The 23,976-nt window shown below is 41.7% G+C and overlaps 1 long non-coding RNA gene across 1 annotated transcript; it reads left to right on the top strand.

Annotated features, from left to right (window-relative positions):
• The first annotated feature begins 11,291 nt into the window (after nt 1–11,291).
• LOC118910011 (uncharacterized) lies at nt 11,292–20,101 on the top strand. Its single transcript, XR_005023805.2, has 3 exons — nt 11,292–12,994; nt 17,741–18,208; nt 20,025–20,101. It is a non-coding gene; the product is annotated as an uncharacterized LOC118910011 (long non-coding RNA).
• Nucleotides 20,102–23,976: the final 3,875 nt, after the last annotated feature.

The following is a 23,976-nucleotide window of genomic DNA, read 5'->3' as shown; positions in this document are numbered from 1 at the left end:
TTGCTTGGCGGGTGTAATGGGAATAAGCTGGTGTTCCCACATCACAATTGATGCAGCCAGCGTGTGCGTTCTCCATAGGGAGCTGTGGTCATGGACTCACGACCCCTGGCCGACCACACAGTTACACACAGCTGCATTCCTAGCTCACGTGCCTCCATCTGGAGGCCTCTTTATCAGCGGCCTATGGCAGTCATTTGTCCGGCATTTCTGCTAAGACCTCCTTCTGCGGGGTGGTGGTGAAGGGACACTTAAAGATACTTTTTTTTCACTGTAGGTACTCAGTACTTTTCCACTCCTAGTCCTTCCTCCTCCCCTCATCCTGCCCCTGAGTCCATAAAATGGCAGGAGCCTTTTAGACAGAGCTTTCTCCCCAGTGAGACCATTGCCCACACCTGTGCTAATCCACTTGCACCCCACCCATCCTTGCTGGAGCCCTTCCACTGGGGGTGGGAGGAATGGAACAGTGGGGTAGTGGGCACCTTCTCTTATACTTCCCTTGGTTATACTATCAAAGAAAGGGATTAAAGTCTTGACTATTACTTTTGATGTGGGAGGAGCTCTCCTGAGTCTGATTAAGGTCCAGGTTCTTGTCTTTGTCAGAAGAAAGAATTCAGAGACAAAGCACAGTAAGGCAAGCATCAAGAAGGTTTTATTTAAAGTGAAAGTGCACATTCATAAAGGAGTGCAGGTGACCTCAGAAGAGAGAGGAGTGCCTAAAGGTTTTAGGGTTTGGATTTTCAAAGAGCCTTTTGAATACAGGTCAGTATAAAGTATCATGTATACAAGTGATTAATATTTCTTTTGAAGTTTTGTTATAAGAATAAGATTGTCTAGGTGACTGTGTTGATTTGTATCTTGGCATTCTTTATCCATCAAAGTTGACATGTAGGTTCATAGGTTCATTTACACTCTGGGGGTCTGTTTTCTGTCCTGGTTACACTCTGGAGGTCTGTAACTGTCTTGGATATAATGTTACTAAGCTGATTAATGTGACTGGAAGGAGGAAGAACATGTTAAAGAATAAACTAGGCCTTTGATCATAGAGAAAAAAAAATTTTTTATACTGGCATGATACTTGTCCCATGTTCCTGTCTCTAACTCACTGTTACCCATCTTAATCGACTTCTCTTGACACCTGATAACTCAGCTCTTGCTACTTGAGCTCACCATTTGAAAACCTGGTGTAGCAAACAGAGTAGCTGATTAAGCACAATGCTGTTTTTGAAGAGCAAAAAGCCTGAAAATCTCCTGGGGCACTACACCAATGGGGTACTAGCAGAGGTTGCAGGCCACTCCTGGAGGGTGCTAGCAGGTCATCTGCAAGAGTCAGAGAATCTCACAGGGTGTTTCACTGATGCGTGTCAGGAAGTGCTAGCAGAAGCCATGGGGCATTCTTGGAGGATGACAGTACATTGTTTATAGAAGCCTTTTCGCTCCAAAGTGGACCACTGGTCCTTCTCTTTAGCCCCCAACACCTTGGCCAAGATCACCGGATACATCAAATTCAAGGTCCAACAAAGGAGCTCTAAGAAAAACAGGGAAGCAATTCCCTCACTGCTGTTTACAGTTCTCTGATGAAGGGAGCTAAAATTGTCAGAGACTCTGCAAACTGAGTTGTACCCAATGACTATTTTTAGATCTAATCAGATTCCTGGCACCAATGGGCAACCTGCTGCACACTATGTTACTGTGACTTGTGCTTCTAACAAAAGAGTGTAGAGGTTTTTGAAATTGCTTTGTCCAGTGATCTGAAGAGACCATAGTAACTTGGCTGGTTTCTCTCCATGATGACAGATGTAATCTTATTAAACTTCATGAGAGAAAGTGGCTTCTTGTGGGGTGCATCACTGCAGAGCCCTCCTGCAGAGTGCCTTTAAAATAGCCACTTTGCCTATGGAGGAGGAAAGAGGGAGATATGAGAGGGCGTAAATACTAGAGAACCTCCTCTTCCTCAGCTGGGTAATATTTGAGCTCTTACAGATTTGGCCCACTCATGATGAGTACCCTGTTGCTAAAATCCATGTCTGAAGGCCCCTGGTGGTCTCTTGGGTCCACAATGAGGGAAGTGGGACCAGTAGATAATTTTACCAGACTCAAGATTTCTAGGTTTGTTTGTGCTGCTTCTGCTGGTTATTGAACCCCATTAAACTCCCAGAGAATTGGATTTTAACTGAGAAATTCGTAGGCACAGAAGGAGTGACTGCTGCAAAAACAGCAGAAAACCAACCAAAAGAACAGTGTAAAAGTGGTAATCGGGAGCCCTCTTCTGGTCTAACTGGGTAAAGCCTTGCACGGTGATGGCCCCCTGCCTCTCCTGGTGTATCTGAGGATGAATCAGAGAGCCAGTGTCTAGCATCTGAGTCAGCTAGGGACAAAATTATTGGGCTGTTATTGGGCATTGGTAGATACTGAGCACTTGAGCCATGGATGAGAAGTAATCTTAAAACCAGAAATCCCAGTCATATCATGGATCCAAGCAGCAATCACCGGGTGGAGGTGACTCAAGAATCTTCCATACTAAAATATAAATGGCACATTCAGGAATGAGCAAAACTTGGCCTAGATGTTACATGTGTGTGTGTATGTATGTATGTATGTATATATATATATACACTTATATATATATATATATATATATTCGTGACAACATGGGTGAACCTGGAGGACTAGTGAAATAAGCTAGACAGAGACAAATACTGAATGATCTCATTCATATGTGTAATGTAAAAAAAATTAAAAGTCGAACTCACAGAAACAGAGTTGAATGGTAGTTGCCAGGGATTGGGAGGTGAGGAAAATTGGGAGATACTGGTTGTTTTGTTATTTGTTGCAGTTATTTGTTTCCAATTTTTTTCTTTTTTCTTTTTTCTTTACTAAACTATCACTGATATACATTCTTATGATGGTTTCAAATACACAGCACAGTGGTTCAACATTCACCCATATTATCAAGTACTCACCCCCTCCAGTGGAGTCACTGTCCATCAATGCAGCAAGATGTTACAGAGTCATTACTTGTCTTCTTCATGCTATACTGCCTTTCCCATGACCTACCTGTATTGTTATTGTGAATTATAGTGCCCCTTAATCCCCTTCTCCCTCCCTCCCCACCCACCCTCCCCAACCCCTTCCCTTTGGTAACCGCTAGTCCCTTCTTGGAGTTTGTGAGTCTGCTGCTGTTTTGTTCCTTCAGTTTGCTTTGTTGTTATACTCCACAAATGAGTAAAGTCATTTAGTACTTGTCTTTCTCTGCCTGGCATATTTCACTGAGCCTAATACCCTCTAGCTCCATCCATGTTGTTGCAAATGGGAGGATTTGTTTTCTTCTTATGGCTGAATAACATTCCATTGTGTATAAGTACCACATCTTCTTTATCCATTCATCTACTGATGGACACTTAGGTTGCTTCCATTTCTTGGCTATTGTAAATAGTGCTGTGATAAACATATGGGTGCATATGTCTTTTTCAAACTGGGCTGCTGCATTCTTAGGGTAAATTCCTAGGAATAGAATTCCTGGGTCAAATGGTATTTCTATTTTTAGTCTTTTGAGGAACCTCCATACTGCTTTCCACAGTGGTTGAACTAATTTATATTCCCACCAATACTGTAGGAAGGTTCCCCTTTGCCCATAAAGAGAATAGATTTTCACTTACATAGTGTTCTTATCATTTTTTACTTCGTTTGCACTTAGCACTTGAGTCAATCTGATGTTTGTATTGTGAAAGAAGAATCAAATTTTTGTTTCTGATAAATTTTTCCCACATCACTTAGTAACTGATATATTCTTTTCCCACTGGTTTGAAATGACATCTTTATCTGATATTTTTATCATACAGATAAGCCCTTAATTACCATATCTGGGTGCAGATCAAATCATTACCTTGTGTTTGATTTTCTTAGAACCTAGTAGTACTCATATTTAAAGTCACACATCATCATATCGATACATTAATCACTTTTAAGGCAGCTTTATATCATTTAAGAAACACCTCCCTGTCAACAGAGGTGAGGCTTAGAACCTCACCCCCCCTGTTCTGAGAGAAATCTTCTGCATACGTGGATGTTTTATTGCCCTTGTCTAGCTTGGATTAACACATAGTCTACAGGCACACACCTGATCATCTACATTTGCTCTCTTACAACACTAAACTATGTTTTCTACCTTTATCTTGTATCTACCTACCACTTCAGCATTTTATTAAAAATAATAATAATAGAGAAATGTGGTATTCACATATAAATCAAGTATAAAAATCAAATGAGTATTCATATTTGAACTGACTGTTTATAGTTCATAATGCATGAGCAAAACCGAAAGTTTCTGTGATGACTGCCCTTGTACTGTTCACCATGTAACTTATTCACTATGTAAGAATTTGTTCTCCATGTAAGAACTTGTTTGTTATGCCTCAGAAGATTGGAGACTGATGAAAATTAGGCTTGGGGTGGATTAATGATTGTGCATTGAGCATTGACTCCCCTATACAGAATTTTATTGTTGTTAACAACCATTTGATCAATAAATATGAGAGATGCCCTCACAAAAAAAAAAAGTACACACTTCCAATTGTAAAATAAATAAGTAACCGGGATGTAATGTATAGCATAAGGAATATAGTCAAAATATTGTAACAACTTGGTATGGTGATAGCTGGTACCTAGAATTATCATGTATATAAATGTTGAATCACTATGTTGTACACCTAAACTAATGTAATGTAATACTGTGTGTCAACTACCCTTCAATAAAAAATAATTATCTACAAAAAAAAAAAAGAACCACCTCCCTGCATATTGTAAATCACACAAAAGAAAGTAGGCATAACATGAATTCTTACACTATTTCTAATTCTTGCATTAATACTAATACAATAAAATCTAGCACGTACATAGGACTTAGTATATATCAAGAACTGCTGCTAGAAGCACTTATGTAAAATTAATTTTACAAATGTCATAAACCTTGTGAAGGCAACATTAATTTTTTTATAATGGTATCATTAACATATAGTCACATAAGCAACATTGTGGTTGCTAGATTCCCCCCATTATCAAGTCCCCACCACATACCCCATTACAGTCACTGTCCATCAGCATAGTAAGATACTATAGAGTCACTACTTGTCTTCTCTATGCCATACTGCCTTTCCCATGCCCCCCCACTACATTACATGTGTTAATCATAATGCCCCTTAATCCCCTTATCCCTCCCTTCCCACCCACCTTCCCCAGTCCCTTCCTCTTTGCTAACTGTTAGTCCATTCTTGAGTTCTGTAAGTCTGCTACTGTTTTATTCCTTCAGTTTTTGCTTTGTTTTTACACTCCACAGATGAGTGAAATCATTTGGTACTTGTTTTTCTCTGCCTGGCTTATTTCACTGAGCATAATACTGTCTACACCAATCCACATTGTTGGAAATGGCAGGATTTGTTTCCTTTCTTTTTCAATCTTCCTCTCTTTTTCTATCTTTTCTGGCTTTAACTGAGCATTTTTTCATTCCATTTTCTCCTCTCTTTCATTACCAGTTATATTTCTTTTTAATTTTTTAGTAGGTTCCCTAGACCTAGAGTATGCAGTATAAATTTACAATTAATCTAAGTCCACCTTCAAATAACACTATACTACCTCATGGGTAGTGTGGGTAACTTATAACAGAATTCCCAATTCCTCTCTCCCATCCCTTATAACACTGCTACCATTCATTTCACTCATCTATAAGCTATAGTTATCCAATACATTGTGGCTATCATTACTTTGAACAGTTATCCATTAGATTAAATAAGAAAAGCAAAAGGTTTTATTTAATCTTCATTTATTCATTCTCTAACACTTTTCCTTTCTTCATGTAAATCCACATTTCTGACCAGTATCATGTTCCTTCTATCTGAAGGGCATCTTTTAACATTTACTGGTGACAAGTTCTCTTTGTTTTGTTAGTCTGAGTGTTATGAACTGAATTGTGTCCTCCTCAAATTCATACATTGAAAGTCTAACTCACAATATGACTATATTTGGATTTAGGGCTTACAAAGAGGTAATTAATGCTCAATGTAGTCATAAGGGTGGGGCCGTAATGCACTATGACTGGTGTCATTATGAGAAAAAGAAGGGACACCAGGGATATGCACACACAGAAAGAAAAGGCCATGTGAGTACACAGTGAGAAGGTGGCCATCTGCAAGCCAAGGAAAGAGTCCTCAGGAAAAAACAACACTACAGGCATCTTGCTCTTTGAATTCCAAGTCTCCAGAACTATGAGAAAATAAATTTCTGTTATTTAAGCCACCTGATCTGTGGTATTTTGTTATGGCAGCCCTAGCAAATGAATACACCAAAAAAGTCTTTATTTTCCCTTCATTTTGAAGGATGATTTTTCTGTATATAGACTCTGAGGTTGGTGGGCTTTTTATTTCAACACTTCATTCTACTCTCTTCTTGCTTGAATGATTTCTGAAGCTAAGTCCAATATAATTCTTATCTTTCTTCCTCTCTATGTAAGGTGTTTTTATTCTCTGGCTTTTTTCAAGATTTTCTCTTTGGTTTTCTGCAGTTTGAATATGATATACCTAGGAGTATTTATATTTACATATTGTGTATGTGTGTATATGTATGTATATATGTTATATATTAGCATTTATCTTGCTTGGTGAAGATTTGTAGTGTTTTTTCTGTCATTAATTTTAGAAAAATTCCAATCATTATTACTTCAAGTACTTCCTCTGTTTCTTTCTCTCTTTCTTCTGCTTTTGGTACTCCCATTATATGTATGCTATACCATTTGTAATTGCCCCAGTTATTACATATTCTATTCCATTTTTTATTCATTAGTTTTTCTCTTTACATTTCAGTTTGGGAAGTTTTTATTGACATATCTTCAAGTTCTCTGATTCTAACCCTAGCCCTTTCCAACCATCTGATGGGCCCATCAAATGTATTCTCTATTTCTGTTAGTGTTTTTTACTTCTAATGTTTCCTTTGTATTCTTTGTTAGGCTTTCTATCTCTTTGTTTACATTATCCATCTGTTCTTGCATATTGGCCACTTTTTCCCCTAGGGTCATTACCATATTAATCATACTTATTTTAGATTCCCAGCCTGATAATCTCAAATACTCTGCCATATCTGAATCTGGTTCTGACATCTGCTTTGTTTTTTCAGATTGTTTCTTCTTTCCTTTTATCATGCCACATAATTTTTTGTTGAAAGCCAGTCATGCATTATCAGGTATTGGGGAGGAGATAGGCCTTTAGTGTGACATTTTATCTGGCTAGGAGATATGTTATATTTATTGTTTTCTATATCTGTAGTATCAGAGGATTCCATTTCCACTAGTGTCTTTGTTTTAGTCACCCGGCATCTTTTGTTTTCCCTGGAAATCCCTTCTTAAATAGAGCCTGAGCCTTGCAGGTATTTTGTCTGGGATCCACTGTTATTAAAAAGGAGCACTATTGATATTTGGTCAGTTCTGAGCTGAAGAGAAGCATTCTGTAATCCTGTGAACAGGTATTAGTCTTTTAGTGTGCCTGTTCCCCTGGGCTGGGACCTTCACAAGTGCTTTTCAGCTTTTTTTCCCCTCTAATGTGAAGGAGAAAGGCGAGAGGGTCAGAAGTTTGGTAATTTCCCTTATCCCAAGTGAAGTCTTCTCCTTTGCTGGGTAGGCTGATTCAAAAAGGCTACTTATCCCCTTCTCTCTCGCCAGAAAGGAGGCAATTTTTCTCTGATGTCTACCAGGGAAACCTGTTGTGGATTCTCAGGCTAAACACCATGATTGTTGGAGGGAGGGCCTCCCTTAGATTGGGCCTCCAGGAGTTTTTACCTTTCAAGCTAGTCCACACTCAGTCCCCACCAATTTTCATTGAAGTTACTATTGAGGGGCTGGTTACAGACCCCAGCAGTTTCTGCCTCAGCTGTGCTGATTTGTATTTGTTATCATCTGTAATCTCTACAATCACCTGTTTCTCCAGTTTAGGGGTTCCAACTTGTCCCATGACCTCAATTCATTGATATATCCAAAAAAAGTCATTGATTTTTCATCTGTTCATATTTTTTGTTATTGTGAGTATGAGAGTGTTGACTTGCAAGCTATCATGTTGGAGTGGAATCTTTCCTTTAAATTTCTGACATGGTTTTCTTTAGCTTTCTGGACATTAGAATATCTGATAAAAAACCTCTTTGAGAACAGTTCTATTAATCACTTTGTCCTTCCTATATATGGGCCATACTTTTCTACTTCTTTGCATGCCTCATTAATTTTTGTATTAAAAATGGCCATTTCCAATACCATAATGTGGCAACTCTGGGAACCCGATTCCCCTCCTTCCAGGCTTTCTTGTTGCTGCCTAGTGTAGTTATCGTTTGTTTCAGACTTTTCCGAAATAATTCTGTAAAGACTCTATTCTTTTTTGTGTATAGCTGCTGAAGTCTTGGCCCAGTTAGCTTACTAGTCATCTAATGATGGAGAAAGACTTCTTTAATGCCTGGAACAAATAAATCTCCCAGTCATTCCTGAGAGGCTGTGTGCGTGTGTTGGTTTAGCATTCAACCGAGGAGTTTACAACTCTGAATAACGTTTACTAGTCTCAAGATCAGTAAGAGGCAACAATTTAAGGGACTTCTCTCACTTTTTTGAGCATGCACAATGCCCTAAGAATGTGCTTGGTCTTCTAGATTCCTAGGAATAGGTCGGAACTTTTCAAAACTTTAATGGACAATTGGTTGCCCAGCCCATTCTTTTAAGCTTTTTGGTTAGTGTGTTGTTTCCTTCAAGTGTTATCTATCAACTTAAGCAACCTCCGCTAAAACATTTTCCAGTAAATTCTTTTGGCAAACACTGCCAAGAAGAGATTTTTTTTTTTTAGCACTGGCCAAGCTCCTAGTTAATTCAAATAAAGATAAGTCTTTAGAGGAGTGTCTTCCAGTGAACCATGAGACAGGTTAAATAATGAACATTCTTTGGGAATGAGGCTTTGTAGAGGACCCTTCTGCTCCTTCTCATATTGAGAATGTGGGCTGTTACTTTTCAAGGCTACCACAGAGCTATGGAGTGGAAGATGGGACTAGGGTAATTTAAAATACCATGAAGCCTGCTATCCTTACTGATATGTTCACTAAACACTCCCAGGTTGGGAGTATAAAATAGGACAGCTTCTTTGGAAACCATTTTCCCAGTAACTCATATAGTTAAATGTAGAGTTACCATATGACCCAGCATTTAAATGCCTAGGTATATATCCAAGAGCACCGAGATCATATATCCAAATACAAAAATGTGTATGCCAGTGCTCACAGTAGTAGTATTCATAATGGCCAAAATATATTGTGTGATTCCCTTTATATGAAATGTTCAGACTAGGTAAATCTGTAAAGGACCTGGGGTGGGAGTAACTGCTAACAAGTATGGGATTTCTTTGGGGAATAAGGACATTTTCTGAAATTAAATAGTTTATGAGTGGCACAACCTTGTGAATATACTAAAAACCACTGAATTATGCACTTTAAAATGATATGTGAAGGGTCTCGATGCAAGAAGAACTGAAGTTCTAATACATGGATGAACCATGGAAACATGGAAAGCCTAAGTGAAAGAAGCCAAGCTCAGAAGGCCGTGTATCGTATGGTTCCATTTGTTAGAAATGTCCAGAATACTGAAGTCCATAGACAAGAAAGTAAATTAGTGGTTCTAGGGGCTGGGGGAGGGCAAATGGGGAATGACTGCTAACTGGTATGGAGTTGCTTTTGGGGATGAGTGAACTGTTCAGGAAATAGTGAGGATTGATGGACAACTTTGCAAATGTACTGTAAACCAGTGAATTGCACATTTTTAATAGAGTGAACATCATGGTATGTAAATTATATCTCAATAAAAATGCTATTTTACAAAGAAAGACAATGCTGTGGAAAACATAAGTCTGTTCATATATTCAAAAAATAGTTTTGGAGCCTCTACTGTTTACCTGACATTTCTAGGCAATGAGGACTAAGAATTGAATGAAAGTCTTTTCCCTTGTGCGACCATATATTCTGGTATCAAAAGAAACACAATAAAGTAAGTAGTTAAAGTCTAGGCTCTTAGGTAATGCAACAGAACAAATAGAGGAAGAAGAGTGGTGCAATTAGAGATAAGGGAGTCGGGAAGAACCTCAGCAAGCAGGTGGCATTTTAGCACAGATCTGAAGGGAGCTAGAAAGGTGAGCCATGAGAATATCTCAGGGAAGTGTTCCAGGCAAAGGGAACAGCAAGTGCAAAGGCCTGAGGTGGGGACATGCCTGGCAACTGAAGAACAGCAAGAAGACAAGTGTTACTGGAGTGAAGAAAGTGAAAAGGGAGAAAGTAGTTGATGGAGTCAGAGCCTTAATGGTGGTGAGGGGGAAGGAGCTCCGATTGCACTGGGTCTGATAGGTCATTGTCAGGACTTACTTTTATCTTGTACTAGGAGTGATCAGTGGGCTTTCCAGGGGCAAAATTTCCCGTCTCTTTGTTCAGTTCCAGTCTAACTCAGGAACTGTGGGTGCATCTGGTAGGGTCCTTTGCCCAACTCCAAATGGAGATATGCTCTGGAGCAAGAAAGCCCAAGAGTAACAAATACTTTGCACAATTCATCTGCACTGTGCTCTAGATACCCCTCTAAATGGAGATGGTGAGTTGTGCCCCCTGGATCACAGATGGAGGGTGTGGAGCCAGAATCCCTGACTTACCTTGTTCCCACCTGACCAGGGATGCCTGGGGCCTAGGAAACTGCCCTTAAGGCTGAACAAAGACAGCAGGAAACTTCTCTAGGGCTGGGGAATTCGCCTACACCCATTTTAACTGGTTTCTCTTCCGAGGAAATACAGTGAGTAGAGATTTCAGGCCATTGTTCTTCACCCACCCTGCCAGTTATGCAAAGCCACCAACAGCCTTTTCACCAAAGCCGCCGGGATAAGATATAGAAAGGGTCAGAGTCAGGTGCAGGAGGAAAAGTGAAAGAAATTCATGAGCATGTATATCATGTATATCTCATTGTGCAGTGAATACATTCCAAAGCTAAAGCAAAAATAAAGTTGGTGATGGAAGATGCCGTTTTTGGAGGACCCTCTCCCTCCTTAGGCCACAAAGCCCTACATTTAATGCACCAGCATGAGCAAAATGTTTAACTGGGAATATAAGCTATTTTTAGGGAAATGCACAGTTTTTGTAAGACAGACACTAGAAAATATGATCTGCTTTTCACCTTCAAAGACTGTCACAGTTTGATTTTGGAAGTCAGATGGGGACAATGTTTACTTACTCTAATTGCCTTTGATAATATCTCCCAGGGTTCTGAACTTCAAACTTTTGATCAAGCTACAGATGTTTGGTTGTTCTTCACCCCGGTGTACCAAGCTGGAATGGTCAACTTACTGAAGTGAAGTCCTCAGGCTGTCCAGGGCCCAGTTCCACCATGCATTTTCCATATGCAATCTACTTTATGTTTCTGCTGAGGGGTTTAGCTTCTGCAAGCAATCCTTCACATCATCTCTAAAGCACACTCAAGAGTATAAAATTATTTGTTTTCTGGTTTCCTGATCGTCTTTCATGTATGATCTAACCTGTAGTTATTGCCTTTTAGGATACCCAAGGGCAACAAGTAAACTTTTCTCAAAACAAATAAACAATAATGCAGCTTTATTCATAATTGCCAAAACTTGGAAGCAACCAAGATGTCCTTCAGCAGATGAGTGGGTATATGAATCGTACAGCTAGACAATGGAATATTATTCGGCACTAAAAAGAAATGCGCTATCAAGCCATGAAAAGACACAGAGAAACATTAAATGCATTATTACTAAGTGACAGAAGCTGATTCAAAAAGACTTCATATCTGCTTCCAACTAGATATGACATTATGGACAAGGCAGACTATGGAGACAGTAAAAAGACCAGTGGCTGCAAGGGGTTCAGAGTCAGGGGAAGGGATGAATAGGCAGAACACAGGATTTTTAGGGTAGGGAAAATATTCTTCATGAGACTATAATGATGGGTACATGTCATTAGACATTTGTGCACATCCATAGAACATGCAACACCAAGAGTCCCCTGGTTAAATCTCCAAACTCCTGTGGAGCCTCTTTCCTCCTCACTCCTGATATCCTGCCACAGGGTCTCTCCTGGAATGTGAGAAACCTTCCCAACTCAGGACCTTTGTCCAATACCTTTCATCTGGCGTATTCTCATCTATCCTCTAGGTTCCACTTCGATGTATCTTCCTTGGCCTGGCCTTCCTTGACCTCAGCCCAGATCAGAATCACCTGTATTCTGTCTTCTTGTACTATGCTCCTCACAGGGACACTCTAACACCATTTATGTATTAGTTTACTGTTCCAGTTGGGTTAGCTGGCAAATTTCAGGAGCGTCTGGAAAGCATTTGTCTTTTCACTGACATACTTCCAGCACCTAGCCCAGGGTCCAACTGGATGGAGTAGGTGCTCAGGTGTCATAGGTTAAATGAGTGAATAAATGGCCTCTGTGGGATTGATGCTATTAGTTCAGAGTAGTTTAGTGATTCACCTGCTACCACACAGCTAGCAAATGGACATAAATGGATGAGACCTTAGAATTGACAGCTCCTAGGTGAATACACGATCTAGGGAAGTATTTGTTAGGGGGATGGAAGACTGCGATCCCGGCAGGCTGCATGTCCCGCCCCTCCCCAACAAATTCACCTTCACCTCCCTCAGTCTGCACGTCTCTTCTCAGACTCCACATGCCCCCACCGCAGCCCCCGAAAGCTCCACTTCACCGCACATCACCCCCATAGGCTTCACGTCACTTCGCAGTCTCACTTCACCCTCCGGATGGCGAGAAGCAAGTGTGGAAGGCGCGCGTGAGCAGAATTCTTTGCGAAGCCTGGAGGAGCTGCAGAAGGAGGCGTAGAACCGCTTCCCAGCAGAGGGCGCCAGAGAGCCACGGCGCCGCCGGCCGGGACGCGCGCAGGCACAGGGGCCGCCTTCGCGCCCGGCTTGCTTCCCGGCAGGTAGGTAGCGAGCCCACCGAGCCAGTCTTTCGCGGTCTTGTGCTCTACAGTGAGTTCGTTGTGCTTCTCTGGGGGAACAGATAAAACGGCCCTATGGATATATTTAAAATAATGGCCAGTTATTATTATCATTAATCAGGTATACAGGCAACAGGTGGTCTTGAAGAAGCCAAAAGTCTAGGGAATAAGCACTGGAGTGGGGATTATGTTGGAAAATTTGCTTTTGTTTCTTTTTTCGCTTAGGTTGCGGGGTGTGTTTTATCGGCATGTAGTGGTTTTTGTCTGTTTGCTAATAGGTTAAAAATCGCCTTTTTGGGAAAAGTTCCTTATTTTTCCAGAGTGATTAGACACATTTCTGGTAAAATGCATTAACATTCCCTTCTCAAAAGACGGATTACAAAGGAATAAGGGAACAACTTCATAATGCCAAAGAAAACAGACAAGGTGTTAAGAGACCGTTCATCAACATTAATTCCTCACACGCAGTTTTTGTTATTGTTTTTAATAACTTCACTAGGAATGAAATTGACTAAGTCAAAGAGTGTTAGATTTGGGAAGAACTTACAAAATTAAAGCAGCTTCTCACTATAGATGTGGAACAGGAGGCCCAGAGAGGGTAAGTGACTTGTCCAAAGTCAGAGAGTGCTGGAGTGTACTCAGGGCTGATTTCCAGTCTGGAGCTCAAGAGGGAAGGAGTATCTCTCAGTGAAAGGACAGTAGTGTGATTTTTAAAGATTTTATTCTATCCTTTGTTACATGATTATTGTAGGAAAAGTTGGGAGAAGTTAATGTTTTAATTTCCTCGAGTCCCACCGCTTCAAAATGATGGTTGTTAGTATTTTTGCTGTATAATCTTCCAGAGTTTTTTACGAATATGAATACTAATAAAAATGCCATATTTATTAAAATTGGATCACATCATCCATACTTCTTTATAATTCCTAAAAGATGCATAACTATTCTATTGAATGGATTTACCTTCATTATTTTAATCAGTCCCTTATGGTAGACATATAAACTTTTTCAAATATTATAAAAGATGCTGCTCTAATCTTGCTATGCTGATGGACAGTGACTGCAATGAGGTCAGCAGCAGGGGGTGACTTGATAATATGGGTGAATGTTGAAACCACAATGTTGCTCATGTGAAACCTTCATAAGATTGTATATCAACGATACCTTATTTGTTTTAAAAAGATGCTGCACTAAACATTCCTGTTTATCCACCTTTTGCTGAAGAAGTATCTACCTATTGATTGGTGTGAACTTTCTGTAGGAATGTAGTACAACGATGTAGTCTGGGTTTGGACTCTGGTTCTGGAACTCACTGAGTGTCTTTGCACAAATCACAACCTTTCTAGGCTCCAATTTCCTCATCTTTAAGTACAATCATACTACTGTTTGCCTAGAGGTACTGGGAGGACTAAATGAGACAATATATTTAAAATAGTGCCTAGCACATAACAAGTCCTAAGTCAGTATTAGCTATTATTATTTTATTATTATTACCACAGCCCCCAAAGAAGATTGGTTCTTCAAGATAACTTCTATAGTTTTCTATTACTCTTTAAAAGAGTAATTAGAGTTTTATGAAGAAGTTTTTAGGTGTAAAACTTCAGCAGCTAAATCAGTATTTCTTATTTCTAATTTTATCCAGGGAATAAATAACAAATTTAAATAAAGTGTTGGCTGTTGAGCTGCTTACTATCTTCTGGTTATACAGCTTAGTGCCAGTCAAAAGAGAAAAGCCAGCTTTTCAATGAAGGTTCTTAAGTAAAATTAAATGGTTTTGTGATAAAGCCACCTCTGATTCTTTTTCCTTTGGAAAATCTTCAAAGCACGGTTTATCCCATAAAATCAGCAGGAGATCTATGCTGTCATCTGTACAGCTTCCTAGAGACTTGAAGTATTCTCTGCTTTTCTCTTTTACCCATGAGCCCCCACAATTTCTTATTCCTAGAAAGTGGGGGTAAGAGCACAGAAGCAGTTGTTCCCTCTGAAACTATTTTTAAGCTGGAAAGATATCCATGAGTCACCCTGGGACAGATTTCAGGTTCATATTCCCATCTGAAGCTTTAGAAAGTAGTCATTATTCCTACCAAAGTCTATATAGTTAATCCAATCTATGTGTCACCCCTATTTCTCCAAGGGTTACCAACAAAATAAAGAAACGTTTACCCTCTTTGAAAAGCTGGGTGGAAGGTTCAATGTTGAATGGCTTATTCAGAAGTCAGAGGTCAGTGACCAAAATCCATGATGACTAAAAGATTTCCAAAATGCTGCCAGTAACTCCATGCTTACTATTCCTTCCTCTTCTGTTCCACTGAACATTGTGGACAAAGACATTCAACAGGATTGGTGGCATGAATGTGGCTGTTTAAAGGAGTCCATCCCAGATACAGCTTTTGATACAGCTTTTGTTGAATCTGGACACCAAATGCTGGGATGTCCTTGTCTGTAACTGATGTACAGAATGACCCCCCACTTGGCTTTTGCTGGCTGTGCCATGCTTCTTGCCAGTAGTGACCAGTTGTAGTGGCTGTGTCAACTTAGCTAGGCTGGAAACATAGTTTCCTGGGATTCCCTTACATGAGGGGTTCTGGGTAAGCCTAGCCAGAAGAAAAATTGGGAGAATTTGGGAGATGGAAATGAAGAACAGTTATTATGTTCTGAAGTTTGGCGCAAGACCAGGCACTATTGTCACTTGTGCCCATTGGTAACTTGCTGGTGTGGGACAGCAGAGAGTCCCGCAGCAGCCCCAGCTCCCACAAGGTCTCCTCTTCCAATGTCTCCATATCCTGGGCCAGGTGCTTGTGCAGCTCCATGGCAAAGGATGCCAGCTCCTTCTCCAGACTGGAGGCAGTAAAAGGCAGATGTAGGTTCCACTATGTCTTCACAGATTTTAGTTTGTCCTCATGGGCTCAAGGGAATCCTTCCAGGTTCCACTTTGACTTGGGTACAGACTGACCCCACTCTTGACCCCTTAACTCTGGCACCAGCTGATGTTGAGTGAGTGCTCATCATGGGCCTTATTTTTATTATTTTATTTAAACTTCACAGCATCATAGGGTAGGTACCATTCTACAGATGTGCCAATGGAGGCACACAGAGAGGTCAGCCAGTTTTCCCACGATCACGGAGTGAGTGAGTAGTGGGGCTGGGCAATCTGTCTCCATAATCTGTGGTTCTCTCTCTGATGTGACCCGATCTGCCTCTACAGACTGAGATCCCAGAGTACAGTGGCTGGGCCAGACATTGTGAAATTCCCCACACTGCCTGGCGAAGGGCACTTTTCACCCAGCAGTCAACATAGGCTTATTGACTGAAGCTCACAGGGACAAAAAGTTGCAAGAGGGATCTTATTTTCACAAGAAATTGTCCTGTCCTTGTGGCATACCACCAGAGGACAATCTCTCTTTCCTCTTAAAGACCTGCATGAATAAATAAAGAGAAATGGTAAATAGAAAGCAGTGTAGTTTGGTCATCTGCAAAGTTTTGTTAGAAGCATTTGCTCCCCAAGTGTTGCTGCCCACGGCATAAGGAGGCAAACTTGTATAGAGTATGCTAATGATGCATGCACAAATCTCACCTCACCCCTGCTCCTCCACACCAGCACTGAAGTGACATTAAGAATGAGAAGTTTAAAGAATTTGAAAGTGGAATTAATTAATGACAAAAAAATGATTAATGTCCTTCAGGTTAAAAAGTACCTAAGAAGCTGTTTAATCAAATTCCCTTGTCCTTTCAAAGGCAGGTTTGCTGACACAGCAGGTCCAGCCTGTGTCTTACCTGCCCTTTTCTGTTTCAACTTGTTCCGGAAGAGGGGCCACATCTCTCAGTGTAATGAGTGGAACCACTTCATTCATCAAGACAGGACATGGCTGGTCTGAGAGTGAGGTAGAGCCATTCCACCCTGGCTTAATTTCTTTTAAAAAGTGGATGATGATAATGGGTGTGTGGGTTTCTTGCAGGGTGCATGCATCCCAGCACTCACAGTGCTCTGCTTTGAGCATCGTTGCAAAAAACCAGAGCAAGCAGCCGCCTAGTTACATCTAGTTTCGTCTGAATCACTAGCCTGATTCACGGACTTTAGATGCGAACGGAACAGAACCCGAGTCCCATCCGTTAGTTTCCGACTCCCGGAAGGGGAGAGTAGTGCGCAGAGCCCACACAGCAGGGGGTCTAAGCGTCGCTACAGCGTGCTAGGGCTGCAGGGGTGGGGGCCCCACCTCTCTCCAGCCGCCTCTCCGCGTCTCGCTCTCTTGGAGTTAAAGGCACCGAGCCCTGCGCGCACTGGCGTGCATCGAGGGCCGGGCGGAGAGATGTCTCCCAGTTTTTCTCCAGGGTCCCTCGGGGCTAGTGTGGGGCTGCGGGTCCCCGCCCCTCCCCCACCCCGCACAGCCCCTTCCTCAGGGCAGACTCCCGCCCATGTCGGGAGTGAAAGGGTATCTCACCGCGACCCTCCTTACCCAGAACGACTCAGGAGACACGGGGCCCACGCAAGAGATTTTATCTGAAAGAGAAAGTGGCTGCCCCCACAGAGAGAGAGGGAGCAGCAGCGTGGTGCAGAGTTGTGCATTTTATTGTGGCGGGTCGCTTGGCCTGTTGCCTTGGGGGAGGGTCGGAATGTTTAGAAATAAGGTGGGGCAAGCCCAGGCAAGCCCAGACAAGTCCAGGCATAATTATCACCGGCTATGTGCTTGGGACCATGGGGTGAATGGAGGATAAATTACTATATTCTTATAGGGAGCAACTGGCTAAACTGCAAATTGGAGCTCGGGGCCCCTAAACGCACGCCACCTACCTGCCCCTCCAGGCAACACTCCACCTACATCATGGCCCCGCCTCGGCCGCGTATGCTCTGCGGCGGGCCCCAAGCACCGCAACTGGAGGGCAGCAAGAAAGCCCATAGTAGACATCTAACCCCAAGCACCGGCTATTTGAAGTTGCAGCAGACGCGGTGACCCAGGGCCCAGGTTCTGGGAAGAAGATCCGATTCCTCCACGGACCCCAGCTCTATCCCCAACAAGGGTATTCCTGTGGATCCCAGCGCAGAATCTCATCTACATCATACACGACGTGGAGCTTCTCCTCGGGTGCAGCGTCCAGGATCCTGGCGTCACTAAATGGAGTCGACGAAGACCGGTCCAGGTCAATGCTTGGACCGGGACAGGTGCTTTGGCGAACATAGAAGACAAACGTCCATTCCTTGGGGTAGGTGAATTGCTGGGATTGGCGGGTGCGGGAGGAAGGACGAGGGGGCCGGGGCGGCCAGGATCCCAGGAAGCAGAAGCACCAGGTCCCAGAGGGGCTGGTGCCCGGGGACAGGCAGCAGCCCTCTACCTCACCACGTTCAGCCCCCTGCAGCTACAGACGGAAAGCATTTTACATCGCACTGAATACCCAGATGTGTTCCCTCTGTGTACTGCTTGCTCCTGGAGGTACCTAGTTCTCCAGGAGACTTAATTGTCTCTGGCTCTTTTCGGAGCCAAAAGCCACCTAGAGGGCCCAAGGCCAATAGGGCCCTTTCCTCCAAGACTCTGGTGTGGTGGAAAGTACCCGCTGGGCATCAAGGTAAATATTTTCATACAGTATTTAAATCCATCAAGTCGAGAAACTTTGGCTAGAGGCCTGCTTTGTAAATGACGTTTTACTGGAACCACGCAGGAGGAACTATAGGGCAAGTAGAGGGTCAGATCATACCTGTATTTAAATTAGGATAATTTTTAAATCATGGATTATTTTTACATTAAATTTGGTTTTTGTTAATGCATTAAGACATTATTCATATTACTTATCTTTGGCCCAGCATCAAATTTTAAGTAGGAGGGAAATCCACCCCCTAAAGCAAGCCTGGAACTGGGTATTACAAAAAAGTCTACTGGGGTGGGGATCACGAGGGGGATAGAAATTTAAAAATAAGCATGAGATAACATCCGTATGTTTAATTTCATCCACATCTCCAAAAACCAAACATTTGTGACTTTCTCCTCTCAGAAAGGAGCTTGCAATATGCATGTGTGTGACTGAAGCTAGAGTGCCATTTAGTAAACCTGAAAAACGCAATTTGGCAGGGCAGCCATTCTAAACCTGCTTCAGGACTTGCACACCTATGTCCTGAACATTCTCACGTTGGTTTGTTTTTATTGCCTTTTCCATGATTGGAAAATAGAACATCAGGGGCTTTAAGGATAGAAAATGGGATAAGTAAATTCCACATTATGGAAATTGCCCATTACCAGTGGCACAGAGTTCCTACAGGAAAAAAATGTCATTTTTCCTCCATCTACTATATATACACACATACACACATATACACATACATTTTCATATATATATTTTTTTTTCCAATAAAGTTCAACTCCTAACACAGGTATCTCTAGGGTGTATATTACCCTCTCTAAAGGAATGCTCCCGTCTTTGGCATAGTCATGTTGGGACTCAGTCTGAGCTGGAACTATTCAAATTAGTGCACTGAGGAGCTGGGTTGTAAGGGGGTTCCACTGTACTAAGTTATTTAAAGTCTTTAAAACCAAGCATAACCTCTGAGCTATGAGTGATTTTGTACATATTTCAACACTGGTGCAAGGGAGTCATTCGTCCACAGAATACACTGTGCCAGTAACTAATGCCTATTTTGTTATGCTGACACTGATGCAAGAATGGTCCAAGTACTCCTCTGTTGTTTTTAAGCATTTGCGAAAGCAGTGCAAGGAGTGGCTCCCCTAAACTTGTCTTAAAAAAATGAAACACAAAACAACAATTATGAATAAACTTCCACTGACCTTCAAAGGGTGAAAACGAGAATTCTAATACACAGTCAAAATAGGCCTTGCTGATACCACACAAATTCAATGTCATGAAACTAGCAGGTGCACAAGTGAATATTCTCTTGAGCAATTTCTAACATCTGAGCATTTTCTTCCCGTTTGATGGTACAATTTGTGGAATTTAGTCAGGGGGGCAGTGGCTGTCAGTTCAGGGTAGAGTTGTATCTGTGTTAACTTGCAGTGCTTTTTTATTTCTTCAGGTGGGGGTGACTTACTTGCAGGTCATGGAATCAAAAGGTGACTACTCAAGATGACAGAAAACCATAAGTTGCATCACTTAGAAAACAGTAAGTTGTATCAAACAAATACTGGTGGGGGCGGAAATCAGGATGAGCTTATTAGCTTTTCTGCAGAAAGCATGTGTAAATGCAGTGATGGGGTATCTGGAAAGCAGCCCAACAAAGCAGACCCCTGAGTGCCAGCAGCCTGACGCCAGGGGCTGGGCTCCCAGGCAGGTCAGGCCAGGGCTTGGGAGACCCAGGCCTGTGCTTCCTCACGCAGGCGAAGCAAGCTCAGAGTAAAAGAAAAGGTTTGGTGACTTGCTTTTGCTGGGTTTAAATAGTGGCCTCTTAATGGAGTACTGAAAGGAAACGGAGACACAGAAAAAAGGGAAAGAAAATGTTCTCATGTATTTTCAAATTCTACAGCATCAATTCCCCCAGAAACTCTTAATATATGCTCCCCCATTCTTTTGCAACTATAATAGACCTGCTTTATGTAACCAGTGTTGGGAACAGGGACCTAATATTGGCCCACATAACAGCCCAGTGTGGGCTCTGGCTGTTTAGAGAGGTTTTGAATCTCCCCAAAATGAGCTCTATTACATTGGCCTTCTTTAGATTATATACTGATACAGAGGAAGAATCCTAAATCCTAAATTGGAGAGTAAAAGCAAGGAGTCAGATAGGGAGAAGAGGCCCATACTGTCATTATTTGTAGTTGGAGAACTTCCCAAAGGATTAAATACAATGTAAATCTCATTAACTAGGATGCTGAGTAGACAGTGAAGCTGAACTGACATGGTTTTGTTTGTTTTTTTAATAGTTGTCGGCATTTAGGTAAAAGCCTTTTGTGTGACCCATCTCCACATTGGTTTTTTTAAATTGATTTTTATTGAGGTATAACTGACATAGAACATATTAGTTTCAGGTGTACATGATTAAATATTTATATACATTGCAAAATAATCACCACATTGGCTACTTAACATCTGTCACCTTATATGTTAAAACCTTTTTTTCTTGTGCTGAGAACTTTCAAGATCTATTCTCTTAGCAATTTTCAAATATGTTATTAACTAGTCACCATGCTGTATATCATATTCCCATGAATTATTTATTTTATAACTGGAAGTTTGTACTTTTTGACCCCCTTCATCCATTTCTCCCACCTCCTGCCCCCTGTCTCTGGCAGCCATCAATCTGTTCTGTGTCTCTTTAGTTTGTTTTTTTAGATTCCACATATAAGTCAGATTATGTGGTATTTGTCTTTCTCCGTCTGACTTATTTCTCTTAGCCTAATACCCTGTAGGTCCATCCACGTTGTTGTCATAAATGGCAAGATTTCATTCTTTCTTATGGTTGAATAATATTCCATTGTGTGTGTGGGTGTGTATGCCATATTTTCTTTGTCCATTCATCCATCGACGGACACTTAAATGGTTCCCATATATCTTGGCTATTGTAAATAATGCTGCAATGATATGGGGGTGCCTCTTGTTGACCTTGTTCTAAAATGCCTAGCTCTACTCTCCGGACTTAGGAACTGGTGATAGAATTGGGATCTCTTAGTTGAAAAGTAGGACTGTCAGGGCCAAGGGTGCTCCACATCCCAGGCAACATCACCTTCCAACCAGAATCCTAAACTTGTAGCTAGAACTGGGTTAGCTGACAGTGTCCTGAACCCAGGAAGGTTGCAGGGTGGGGGCAGGTTGGTTACATGCAGCATTGACAATGGTATGACAATGGTATGCTTCTTTCCATCCAAATTACTGGCTGGGAAGAAACTGAGTTTTAGTGAATTTGAACCTAGTGAGGCTGAATTTTCCTTAGCATTAAAAGCTAAAGTATTAAGGTAGTGTCCAGAGGTTCAGCAACTCTCCTGTCCCAGCAATACAAGTTACAAACCCTCTGGGTCCCCTTGCAAGGCCACCTTTTTAACTCTCAAGAGGTTTCAGAGGATGAATGACCCCTTAGTCATTCTTGAAGGAAACCCATCTAAAAAATCCAGTGTGCTCTTGAATAGTTACTTCAGACTGAAGATAAGCTTTTCAAGTAGGGGTCTGTTTCCCTCAGTGTGACTTTAAAAGGAGTTTTTGCCAAGCTCAGCTCCCCGCATCACCAGGGTGACACTCTTAAGTGAGGAGGGGACAGAGCAGCTGGACAACTGATGGTTTTTTGTGAGGACACTAACATTTCTTTATTCTATTACCAGGCAAAGCATCAACAACAAGGACACAGTACAGTTCACTAGCTAGTCTTGCATCCAACACCTGGAAAATAATGAAAGAATATTAAAAAGTGGGAGGATAGAAACAAAGCAATAAGCCTAGAGTAGAGCTAGGCACCTAGTCCACGCTGAGTAAGGGTGAGCTGAAGGGAAAGAGTACAGTATTAACTTTCCCAAGATATTTTAGCAATAATGAAATCGTTTCTCCCATTGTGGTTTAAAATCTCAACAGCATATAGATTTGTGTGTCATGTTTTTTTATTAAGTGTTCAATATACTAAACTAATCTCTTTCTTTTCCCTCTGATTGTAGGTTTGGTTTAAGAATAGGCAGTCCATGTGTTAGAGACATCAGAGGGCTTTAGTTCTCAGAAATACATCCCCCGTTGACACGGGTCACCCTGTTTGCATTATCTTGGTGGACCTTATGATGCCATTTTTGTCCTGCAGCCCAATTATATTTAGGTTCTTCTGGTGCCACTGCAGCCCAAAACACAGTGCCATCCTTGGTTTGGCTTTGTTTGACCTGGCATGGGCCCCTGTCATCAGCATTCATTTTATAGTCCCTATCTTCTAAGGTATGTTTTCTGACAGTTTCTCAAAAGTTTTTCCCTCCCAGATTCAAATTCTTCCTAGACCATCATCAAGAGCAGCTCATTAAGTGCCCACTAAATGAACTGAAAAAAATGAAAAAAGTCTGTGCGTTGTATTTTATAGGGCAGTTTTGTATTTTCGCTGAAGACATGAGTTCACTATACTGGTTTTTGCGTGCCAAGTGGAGTTAGTAGACTATGGAGAGGAATTGCCAAGGAGTGGCAAGGGGGCTTCTTTTCATGAGGTGACATCCTGGAATCACTGTTATCAGGTGCTGCACTTCTCAGATGCATACATGTGCCAGACGGGGTTGGGTACGCCCCCAGTGAGAGCACAGTGTGCTGCAAGAGTAGCCCAGGCACAATCATGGACTCTAAAGGAATCTTCCTAAGCAGCTCCTCATAGGGCTTTATGGGAAAGTGGCATCTAAACATTGATCTACTATGCTTCAAATTCTCCTTTTTGTGCAGGACATAAGGGAGCAGAAACCATTCTGGCCCAAAGGTCCTGCTCCTTCAAAGGAAACACAAGAGGAGACTCCCTCAAAGCCAGAAAGAGGCTCCTCCCCTTTTCCCCCCATCCATCCACCATAGGAGCCATATGATTGTACCTTGCCCAGCTCAGAACTGACAGTCATGCCTTCAAATGTATTCGGCCTCATTTCAGCATCCTTGAGAGAACCCTGGTTCCTGATGATTAAATGCTTAAGGGAACCTTTGGCTTAGTGTTGCTGGAAACAAAATGAAGGAGATGGTCCCACATTAATGAATCATTGAAAAGAAGCAGTCAGACCTTGGCGTTCTTAATGCTGTCTTCCTGATGTGAAGCTGCCAGGCTAGAAAACAACAAAAATTAAAATATTATGATAAGAACTAAGGAATTACTGTTAAATTTTTTAGGTACTATACAGACAATTCCCCTCATTTGTGGAGTATAACAACAAAGCAAAACTGAAGGAACAAAACAGCAGCGGACTCCAAGAATGGACTAGCAGTTTCCAAAGGTAAGGGGTTGGGAAGGGTGGATAGGGAGGGATGGAGAAGGGGATTAAGGGGCATTATAATTAGCACTCACAATATAGATAAGTCACGGGGAAGGCAGTATATAGCAT

This window comes from Manis pentadactyla, chromosome X, assembly GCF_030020395.1.
Source record: "Manis pentadactyla isolate mManPen7 chromosome X, mManPen7.hap1, whole genome shotgun sequence".
In the NCBI taxonomy this organism is placed as follows: Eukaryota; Metazoa; Chordata; class Mammalia; order Pholidota; family Manidae; genus Manis; species Manis pentadactyla.
This window is presented reverse-complemented; position numbering and strand designations above follow the sequence as displayed.